Raw genomic sequence first — 11,504 nt, 5'->3', positions numbered from 1 at the left:
GCAGTCTCCTTCCGGGAGCAGGCAGGTGCAAGGCAGGCACCGGGGCTTTGGAAGGGGCTGGTGGAGATGCTTGGGCGCCGGTAGCCCCAGGGCAGACCCTGGGGCCTCCCTCATTCCAGCTCCTCTGCGTCCAGAACGGCTGCCGCTCCTTTGGGGGAGGGTGCGGGATGGTCTCTTTTCTTAGAAAGTGGCTCAGGTCTTATTCTGTGCCTGGGCATCTCTCAGCCGACACACAGGCACACCAGATGGACAAACAGAAAAACCCACAGAAGGCGGCCCCTCCCCCAATTCAGAGAGCCAGTGACTGGCGCTCCTCCACCCCTAACCAGACACACCCGAAACAGACGGCCAGACACAGAGTGACCGGCACAGAGAAGACAATACAGAAATACGCAGGGACAAGGACAGACCATCGGACGCTCGGACACGGACCCAGGCAGGATCACCTGGACCTCTGGGTTCCCCAACGGAGACCCTCAGGGAAGGCCCGGAGCATCGCACGCCCCTGTGGAGCCCCGTGCGCCCCATTTGGCAGCAGCCACGCCCCCCGCGCACACCCCACCTCGGGCTGGCTCTGGAAGACCCCCTCTCCCCAGCCCCGCAACCCCGGGACCCTGGGAGGCATCTCTCGTCACCCAGCGTTTCTGGGGCGCCGGGACAGGGGCTGGGTGGGTGGGCGTCGGCGCAGGGGTGAGGGCTGCAGACGGTGGGCGGGGGCCGGGAGCGCGGGCGGAGGTGCGGGAGGACGCGCTAGTGTCGCGGCAGGGCTGGCCAGTATCCCAGGGATCAGGAGCGGGGAGCAGTCCGCGTGGGTCCCGGAGTGGACAGATGGCTGCCCCAGGCGTTGCCCAGTGAGGGGCAGTGGGCAAGGGAGCTCGTAGAATCCCGGGTCAGCGGGGTGGGGCGCTGGGTAAGTGGACAGGGTGGTATCTTGACTTGAGGACGAAGGGGCAGAAGAGGGGAGGGCGGGCGTCGGGAAGTGACAGGAGACGGGGCAGGTTGTCGGGGGCGTGGGGTAGGAATCGGAGGGGAGTTGAAAAGGGGGGTGCTGGTTGGCAGAGGCGTCGGGGCAAGGACAGGAGCCAGGAGCGCAGGCGGGGCCCGACGGCAGCCACCCCCGGGGCCAGACTTGGCGCGGGTGTCTTGAAGATGCTCGAGGGCCTGGGGTCGCCCGCCTGGCCCCGGGCAGCTGCGAGCGCCTCAGTCGCGGGGTCATCGGGGCCCGCGGCCTGCCCGCCTCCCTCGCCGTCGGCCCCGAGGTCCCCGGAGTCCCCGGCCCCCCGGAGGGGCGGTGTGCGCGCCAGCGTCCCACAGAAGCTGGCCGAGATGCTGAGCAGCCAGTATGGGCTGATCGTGTTCGTGGCGGGGCTGCTGCTGCTGCTGGCCTGGGCCGTGCACGCCGCGGGCGTGAGCAAGAGCGACCTGCTGTGCTTCCTGACGGCGCTCATGCTGCTGCAGATGCTGTGGATGCTGTGGTACGTGGGCCGCAGCTCCGCGCACCGCCGCCTCTTCCGCCTCAAGGACACGCACGCCGGCGCCGGCTGGCTGCACCGGCTGGTGAGTCCAGGCACCGGGCAAGCGGGTCTCTGCCTCCTCGCCCGCTGGCTGCATCCTGAGACGGCTCTGCCCCCTTCCTACCACTGCTGTCTTCCCTTCAGCCTTTTCTGCCTTGGTCTCTCTGTGCATCTTTCCTAGCTTTCCTATCTGCCCTTCCTTCTTTCCTCTCTCTCTCTCTCTCTGAAGCCTGGGTCGCCGCAGGAGCCTCCTCTCCGCCTCCAGACGCTTCCATCATTACAGCCACAGTTACAGAAACCTCTCCTGTCCTTCCCTGGCTTAAAGCCATACAGTGGCCCTACTGACCCCATGATGGAGGTCACGCTCCCTCTCCTGACACTCAGAGCCTTCTAGCACCCGGCCCCCGAGGGCCCGTTTCCTTTGATCCCCTCCTTTGTTCTCATCCTGTGCTGGGGTCATTCTCGAGGACTTTCTCTGCCGTCGCAGGATCTCTGCCTCTGCACATTCAGCATCTTTGGTTCCCTCCTCCAGGAATGTCTTTTCCACTCTCCCACCTGCCCCTCTGCTTTCCGAGACAGGCCTCAGGCCTCACCCCATTCTCCCTGCGAAGCTTCTCCGACCCCCTTCTCTTCCCCGCTTTGCAGGTCTGACCGCACGCTCCCAGCCCGCACTGGGTTCCAGTGTTCTTGTCGACATGTCTGTACCCTCCACTCCACTGGGGAGCTCTGTGATCCCTGTCTCTCGGTCCTAGAGCCACCTCAGGGCCTGGCACAAGTGGGTGTTGAGAAAATGAGGGGGGATGAATGATGTAATGAATGCGTGGATGCAGGGTGGGGCAGAGAGGGATAGAGGCTCCTGCTGGTACTCACGGGCATTGGCTGAAATCGTCAAGATAGGAGCTCTTCCTTTCTCAAGGGGCTGCCACATCTTTTTTTTTTTTTTTTTTTTTTTTTTTTTTTGAGACAATGTTGCTCTATCTCCCAGGCTGGAGTGCAGTGGCACAGTCACAGCTCACTACAGCCTCTTCCTCCTGGGCTCAAGCAATCCTCCCACTTCAGCCTCCTGAATAGCTGGAACTATAGGTACACATGGCCTTGCCTGGCTAAGTTTTGTTATATTTTGTACAGATAGAGCCTCGTTGTGTTGTCTCCTGTTCTCAAACTCCTGGCCTCAAGGGATCCTCCTGCCTTGGCCTCCCAAAATGATAGGATCACAGGCATGAGCCACTGTGCCTGGCTGGGGTTGCCAGTCTTGAATGGGAGACAGACATGGTGCAGGTGAAAGGGAGGAGGCCGTGGGGAGCATGCCTGTGAAGAAAGCTTCTGTCTGAGTAACCTTCCCAGGAGAAGCCGACTGCATTTCACACCACGTGGTCTAGACACATCACACATTGCCACTTGGATTCTCATATTAGACCTGAATTTAAATCTCCATTAGAGTGGGGCTTCCGTGTTCCTTGCATGCATGACCTCGGGCAAGTTACTTGATTGCCTTCCTTACCCTGAACCCTGGTGTCGGCATCTGTAGAATGGGGATCTCACACTGGATAGGATCCAGTGACTGATGAGGTGGCTGCCCAGCACACACTAGGCCTCCTTTCCCCACTTCTTTCAAAGGTCCTGGCCAGATGCCACCTTCTTCACAAATGCCTGGCAGGAATTACTCCTCACTTCCATGGGCCACCATGGCCCTCCTTCTGTAAAGCTCTTTTGGTCCTTGTCTGTTTCTGCCTTGTATTATGACTGTTGAATAGTAGCCTTATCATCCAGAAGAGATTTTAGACTTCTTAGGCTCAGGGACTGGATCTAGTTCATCTTGCTTTTGGGGAAATTTGACACCATTGCAGGGTGGCCCAAATTCCTGTTCTGAAATTGGTTGTTTTAGGGAAGTTAATGGTTTTGTGACTCTGTGAATGACAGTGAATCTGGTGCTATTTAAAACAAGGCACAAAGTGTTATTTTAGGATATTGACTTACACAGGCTAAAAAGTATTATACACATGAGCCTTTACCTGTGTTTTCCTACAGTCAAAGCCCCCTTTTTTGTTCCTCACTTCTTTTTCTCCTCCATCCTTTTTTCTCCCTTCTTCCTTCCCTCTTTCTCCTTTCCTTTCTTCCTCTTCCCTCCCTCCCTATTCCCTCCCCTTCCCTTTTCTCTCCCTTTTCTTCCTTTTTTTCTTTTTTTTGAGATGGAGTCTTGCCCTGTCACCCAGGCTGGAGTGCAATGGTGCGATCTCGGCTCACTGCAACCTCCGCCTCCCGGGTTCAAACGATTCTCCTGACTCAGCCTCCCAAGTAGCTGGGATTATAGGTGCTTGCAACCATGCCCAGCTATTTTTTGTATTTTTAGTAGAGACGGGGTTTCATCATGTTGGCCAGGCTGGTCTCGAACTCCTGACCTCATGATCTGCCTGCCTCAGCCTCCCAAAGTGATGGGATTACCAGTGTGAGTCACCATGCCCAGCCTCCCTTTCCTTATTTTTTTCCTCATTTTCTTTCTCTCTTCTCCTCCTTCATCCTTCCTTCCTCTCTTCCTTCCTCTAGCCTTCCCTCCACTATCCCTCTTCCCTCTCTCCTCTCTTTCTCTTCCTTCCTCTCTTCCTCTCTCCCCTGCTATTTTTGTTTTTGTTTTTGTTTTTGAGATGGAATCTCACTCTGTTGCCAAGGCTGGAGTGCAGTGGCTAGATCATGGGTCACTGCAACCTCCATTTCCTGGGTTCAAGTGATTCTCCAGCCTCAGCCTCCTGATTAGCTGGGACTACAGGTGCACATGCCACCACACCCGGCTAATTTTTGTATTTTTTAGTAGAGACAGTGTTTCACCATGTTGGCCCAGTTGGTCTCAAACTCCTGAGCTCAGGTTATCCGCCTGCCTTTGCCTCCCAAAGTGCTGGGATTACAGGCATGAGACACCACGCCCAGCCTGGTGCATTTAGAATGTTCCTCCTTCTCCTTCTCCTCTCCTCCTCCCCCTCTCCCTCCTCCTCCCTTCCCCTTTCTCACCCTCCCCTTCCCCCCCCTCCTCCTCCTCCTCCTCCTCCTCCTTCTTCTTCTTCTTCTTCTTCTTCCTCTTCTTCTTCTTCCTCTTTCTTCTTTTTTCTACTCAGTCTATCCTTATCCAAGGAATGCTCTTCTTTATATTGAAGTGCAGTTAACTTCCCAGAACCATCATCCTCTTCCCTGGAGCTTCTATCATCATTCACTTATTTATCCACCATGCATCCATCCACCCATCCACACTTATTCATCATCCATCCATCCATCCATCCATCTGTCCATCCATCCATCTGTGTTTTTTTGTTCTTCCTCTCTCTCTGCCTCCTTTCAGGTTGACTCCGAGCATTGGCGCCTGAGTCTATGGGTGAATGGTTGCACCATTTCCCAAGATTGGGAAGCCAAAGGGAAGAGCAGGGTGGGGACACAAAACCAATGACATGTTACAGTTCTCTTATGGACATGCTACATTTGAGGTGTCTTTGGGACACTAAGTAGAGAGGGAATAAATGGGCAAGGTAGAGAGAGCACGTGATAGGTGTTCAGTAGGTGGTAGCTGTTTAGACATTCAGTGAGTTGCCCCATAATAATGTAATTCAAGTGAGGTGTGTGTATCATGGAAATGGTGTTGGCTCTGGAGGGCTTGGCTTGAGGTCTCAGCTCTGTCACCTTCACCTTTCTGAGTTCTGCTTTCCTCATCAGTAAGATAAGAATCCCAGTCGACTCTCTGGGAGGAGCTGGGGGATGTTGAGAGAAGCAGTTTGCAAAGCCCTGGCCATTCTTGTGGGTTCCTCAAAGAAGCAAGAAGCTAATTATTAGTGTCGAGAGGCCCCGATGCCAAAAGGAAGCACCTTCAGCCCCAACAGGGACTGGGGTTTCCTCTGGAATTCTAGCTGGAAAGACAGGTTTGACCCGGGAACTCAGCTCTGCCCTGGTGTTGGTGACAATCTTAGATCAATAGGCAGAGGGCAAGTCCCTCAGGAAAAAGACCAGTGATCCTCAAGATCCATTCTGGGGCCACTATGAGGGTCTTGCTTAACTGCATGCATTTTCTTACTTATTTCTTTTCTTAGATGATATTTCTGGTCCAATGGAAAATATAGACATAGTGTCACGATTTCAACACAAACAAGCGAATGTGGCTGCCAAAAAATCAGATGCAGGCTTGGCTTTCATTGGAAAGGAAATCAGACTGTGTGTGGAGGGTCTCATCCTCCTTGAGCATTTCACAGGCCCTTGGAAAGAGTGGCGGCAGGAGGAGCAAAAGGAGGTTCAGTCCAGAAGAGAGAAGGATGCGGAGGTCACAGGGTAGAAAGTGCTGCTGCCTTGCACCTGTCAGCTCCAGGCCATCCTCTGTCTTTCAGCAAGTAAGAGTCATTTCCTCTGGGAAGCCTCTCCCGATAGTTTCAGACCAGGGGCAGCCCCCATGTTGTATGGTCTCATAGCACTCTTCATTTTCTTTCTAGCACTAATCAAGCAGGATATTGTATTATTCAGTGACTGTTGGGGTAGCCAGACTGAGCCCCTAAAGGCAGAGACCCTGTCTGAATGTGCTTACCATTGTATCCCGAGCTCCTGGCACAGTGCCTAACATGTAGTAAATGCCAATTCGTAGCTACTGAATAATTGAATGATTGAATGATTGGGTGGATGGATGGATGACTAGATGGGTGGATGAATAAGTGAATGATGATAGAAGCTCCAGGGAAGAAGATGATAGTTCTGGGAAGTCAACTGCACTTCAATATAAAGAAAAACATTCTAAAGTAAGCACCAGGCCATGTGTGGTGGCTCACGCCTGTAATCCCAGCACTTTGGGAGGCTGAGGTGGGCAGATCACCTGAGGTCAGGAGTTTGAGACCAGCCTGGCCAACATGGTGAAACCCCGTCTCCACTAAAAATACAAAAAGCTGGGCATGGTGGGACACAGCAAATTATGAATCATTTGCTGGTCTCTGTTCTAGGTGCTGGGGTTTCAGCTATGAAAGGCTCTGCTCAGGTGGAGCTGATGTTCAGGTAGAGAAACAGCAATAAACAAACAGCTAATGAGCCCTCACTGGGAAGTTGGGGATCGTGACCTGTGAGACTTAGCCCTCAACTTCTAGGAGCTTGGGGGTGGGGACAGAGTAAGCAGCACAGCACCCTTGAGCAGGGCTACCACCAGGGGCCTGGGAGGAGCCCAGGTCTGCAGGAAGGCTGTGAGGTTCAGGGAGGAGGCAACACCTGCACAGTCTTCTTTCTTTCTTTATTTTATTTTTATCTTTTAATAAGGACAGGGCCTCCCTATGTCTCCCAGGCTGGAATGAAGTGGTGTGATAATAGCTCACTACAGCCTCGAACTCTGGGGCTCAAGTGCTCCTCCCGCCTCAGCCTCCCAAATAGCTGGGACTACAGGTGTGTGCTACCACGCCTGGCTCATTTTTTAAAAATTGATTTTTGTAGAGACAGGGGTCTCGCTATGTGGAGTGCCTGTAATCCCAGCTACTCGGGAGGCTGAGGCAGGAGAATTGCTTGAAACCAGGAGGCAGAGTTTGCAGTGAGCCAAGATCATGCCACTGCACTCCAGCCTGAACAACAGAGTGAGACTCCATCTCAATAAAATAAAATAAAATAAATTAAAATAAAATAAAAATAAAACACAAATAAAGTAAGTACCAGCTGGTGATGGAAGGGTGCGCTTTGAGAGATGTTGAGCCTCCCAGCCCTGGGCTTGTCCAAGTAGAGATCAGATGGCTGCCGGTCATGATGCATTGGAAAGCATTCTTGCATGGGATAGAATGCAGACTAACTCTGTGGGACTTTCTGCCCCTAAGAGGGGGGTTCAAGATTCTAGACTCCTAGGAGGGATTTGGGTGCCTAACAAAGAGGAGGGGGTTCCCTCTGCCATCAGTAGATGGGTACCCTATGTAGTCTTTGGATTATTCTCAAGTATTGTAGCTGGTAAACTTTCTAATTGGTTCTAATGCATCAACATTTTCTTGGCAATTGAGTGATGATAATAACATCCCGCTTATAGAACTTTCTAGGTAAGGAACACTGTTCTAGGTGACTTCCATGTAATGACTCACTTAATCTCCTCAGCACCCCTATGAGATAGGTGTTATTACTGTCATTACATCTTAGAGATGGGGAAACTGAGGCAAAGGTAAGTTAAGTAATTGCGAAATTATATATGTATATATATTTATACATGCATAAATATATATGTATATGTGTATATATACTTATCTATGTATATGTGTATATATATACTTGTATATATATATTTATACGTATCTATGTGTTTATATAAATCAAAATCTGTTTTATCTGGGCACATGTGTGGCTGTTATAGCTTCCTCATACAGTCTTTGTGGTTTTTTTTTTTTTTTTTGAGACAGAGTCTCGCTCTGTCGCCCAGGCTGGAGTGCAGTGGCGCGATCTTGGCTCACTGCAAGCTCTGCCTCCTGGATTCATGCCATTCTCCTGCTTCAGCCTACCAAGTAGCTGGGACTACAGGCACCCCCCACCACGCCCGGCTAATTTTTTGTGTTTTTAGTAGAGACGGGGTTTCATCGTGTTAGCCAGGATGGTCTCGATCTCCTGACCTTGTGATTTGCCCACCTCGGCCTCCCAAAGTGCTGGGATTACAGGCATGAGCCACCATGCCGGACAGTCTGTCTTTTATTATATGTAGTGATAAAAGAGGAAGGATTCTTTATCCTACTTAATACATTAACTTTAAATCCCGTATGGTCTCATATTAATATTGCCATTCCAACTTTCTTTTTGTTTGCATTGCCTGATTCCTCTTTGTCCACTACTTTATTTTAAACCTTTATTACTTTGTTAAAGGTGCAATTTGTGTAAAGATCATGTAACTAGGTTTTGTTTTTAATTCAATTTTCCTATTCTTGCTTACTACTTAGTGGGAGGATTTAGATCATTCTAATTTATAGAAATAATTTATGTAGTTGACTTTTTTGTTTCCATTTTTCTTTTCGATGTTTATGATCATATATTTTACATTCCTATTTCTTCCTTTTCCTCTTCCACATTTGCCTTTTTTGAGCATTTGAAAATTTATTCTGATTTTTTATTCCATTCATGGCCATTTTTTTCTTCCCTCACTCTCATATCTGATGCATATTACTTCATTCCTTTTTTTTGAGCCGGAGTCTCACTTTGTTGCCCAGGCTGGAGTGCAGTGGCATGATCTCGGCTCACTGCAACCTCCGCCTCCCAGGTTCAAGTGATTCTCCTGCCTCAGCCTCCTAAGTAGCTGGGACTACAGGTGCCCATCACCACACTGGGCTAATTTCTTGTGTTTTTGGTAGAGACAGGGTTTCACCATCTTGGCCTGGCTGGTCTTGAACTCCTGACCTTAAGTGTTCCGCCCATCTTGGCCTCCCAAAGTGCTGGGATTATAGGTGTGAGACACCGCGCCCAGCTACCTATTACTTCATTCTTATTTGAAAATAAAATATTGAACATTTCCCTCAGCAAGCCACACTGTGTCCCACTCCAAGATGTTCACTGCTCCCACTTCCTCTCTACCTAATGGGATGAGATCTTTAGGATACGTTTGCCTCCCTATTCCTTTCCCTTCTTCCCTCTCCTTTTCCATTTATTTACCTTAAGGGCTTTCAAAGGTTTTTCTTTGTTCCCTATCCAGTCCTTTTCCAACTTAGGTTTTTTTTTGTTGTTGTTGTTGTTTTGTTTTGTTTTGTTTTTTTTCAGATGGAGTCTTGCTCTGTCACCCATGCTGGAGTGCAATGGCGCAATCTTGGTTGACTGCAACCTCTGCCTCTTGGGTTCACACCATTCTCCTGCCCCAGCCTCCCAAGTAGCTGGGACTACAGATGCTTGCCACCACGCCAGACTAATTTTTGTATTTTTAGTAAAGACGGGGTTTAAGCATGTTGGCCAGGCTCATCTCGAACTCCTGACCAAAGGTGATCCATCTGCCTCGGCCTCCCAAAGCGCTGGGATTACAGGTGTGAGCCACCGTGCTTGGCCGAACTTATGGGTTTTGTAAAGATAGTTAATAGAATTTCGCCTCAAAATGTCTATTCTGTATGACAAGTCTTTATAGGGCATGTAAATTACACATCTCAGGCAGTTTATCCATTTGAATTTAAGTTCTTCTTTTCTCTCCTATTAATCTAATTATCTATCTCCATCTGTCTCTCCATCCATTATACCTCCACCCTCCTCTAGCCTTCCACAGAGTTGATTGGTCACTATAATTTGCTCTCCTCCTCATCTTCCCCTCTTTTGGGGACTCTCTTCCAGTTCACAAGCTCCTTGGTTAAAGTCCTTTGTCAGACAAGTTATGTGGATGACAGTTTTCTCTGTTCTCTGTTCAACAATCACCTCCTTTCCTGCCCATGTACCTTCAACCGCAGTCCCCTTTTCTGCTTTACTTTTCTTCATGCACTTAGCACTTCCTGACATTCTTTATGTGTTTACTATTTACTGGTTTATTTTTTGCCTTCCCCACTAGATGTGAAACTCCTCAAGGGCAGATACTCTATTTTATTGACCTTTATATCTTCAGTGCCTGGGACAATGCCTGGCCCATGGTTGCTGCTCAATAAATAGCTGTTGAAAAAATTACATTTTGTATACTTCAAACATCATTCTGCCTTTTGCCCTGACACATGGGCGACATCTTAGCTGAGAATAAGGTTTTTGAGGTGCAGTCCTTTCCTTGTGGCACATTCCTCCACTGTCTTCTGGTTTCCCAGGCTGCACAGAGAAAGTCTGTTGCCAGCTCATCTCTCTGATATTTTGTGCACACCCCAATTTATGCAATATTATACTCGTATATTTTTGTTTCTACAGCAATCTCCTATGTCTGTCTTTGAGCCCTTGGCACAATGTCTCATGCATAGTAGGAGTCCCCAAGGTGTTTGTTGTATAAATAACTGGCTGAATGAATCCATGGATGAATGGATGAACACAGGAAGAAAGGGAGGACTTAAAGAGTATATTATTGAGCGCTTGGCATGTCAACCACAGAGATGGTCTAGACCAGTAGTTTTCAAAGCGGGGCCTAGATCAACAGTGGCAGCCCCACTCGAAAACTTGTTAGAGATGAAAATTTTGGGGCACCACCCAGACCTACTAAATCAGAAACTCTAGAGGTGGAGCCCAGGAATTTGTGTTTTAACAAGCCCTGCAGGTGATTCTGATGCAGTTTCCAGTTTGAGAACCACTGCTGTAGACCATCCGCATTTTCTGTATGGGAATCCTGAGGCTGGGAGCAGGAAGTGACTCATGTATTCTGTGAGTGTCCAGGTCTCCGTACTTTCAGGCCTGTACTCTTGCCACTCAACCACGCTGCCTCACCTGATCTTGCTATGTTTTTTGTAATTAAAACCAACCACGTATTTGTCAAAACATTTCAAAGCACTGGGATTGAATCTCCACTCTTACAAAGTTTCCGATTTCATTGGGGTGTTTCCAGGATTAAAAATGTGAGTTAGAGTGGTTTCTATAAGGCTTTGAGCAGTGGAAAAGTGCCAGGCGATTGCATTACTTTTCAGAGGAGGCTTCTCAGGCTGGGGCTGTAACGTTATAGCCCAATGTTTTGGCTCATGCCCTCCTCTCTGCTCAGTGCCTTAATGCATGTCATACATGATCCAGTTTCCTCCTGTTGGTAAGAGCAAATGTGTAAATGGCAGTCAATGCTAGCCCAGGAGGGAGATGAGGAACTCTGACTTCATCAAGCACTCATGATCATTGCCTTTTTCTCACTAATTTCTTCATTTGTCACCAAGTGTCTTTTTAATGTATTTTGTACATTCCTTTCCAGTCTTTTTTATATGCAAATTTTTTATTAGTTTGTCTTTATATTTTGGGCAAAGCCATGCTCATTATACTATCAAAGATTGCTTCCTTTCCTCAGTACACCTAGCACAGGCCCTTCCTCAGCTACTACTATAGAGCCCTTACCCATCTATTTTTTTTTTTTAATATACTTTCAGCCGGGCTCAGTGACTCATGCCTGTA

At 49.2% G+C, this 11,504-nt stretch overlaps 1 pseudogene; it reads left to right on the top strand.

Annotated features, from left to right (window-relative positions):
• Positions 1-1,149: 1,149 nt before the first annotated feature.
• The window catches only part of LOC459393 (proton channel OTOP1-like), a 31,922-nt pseudogene continuing 21,567 nt past the window's right edge, over positions 1,150-11,504 (top strand).

The sequence above is a fragment of the Pan troglodytes genome, chromosome 12, assembly GCF_028858775.2.
Source record: "Pan troglodytes isolate AG18354 chromosome 12, NHGRI_mPanTro3-v2.0_pri, whole genome shotgun sequence".
In the NCBI taxonomy this organism is placed as follows: Eukaryota; Metazoa; Chordata; class Mammalia; order Primates; family Hominidae; genus Pan; species Pan troglodytes.
Note: the sequence above shows the minus strand (reverse complement) of the source record. Positions and strands in the feature narration are given on the sequence as shown.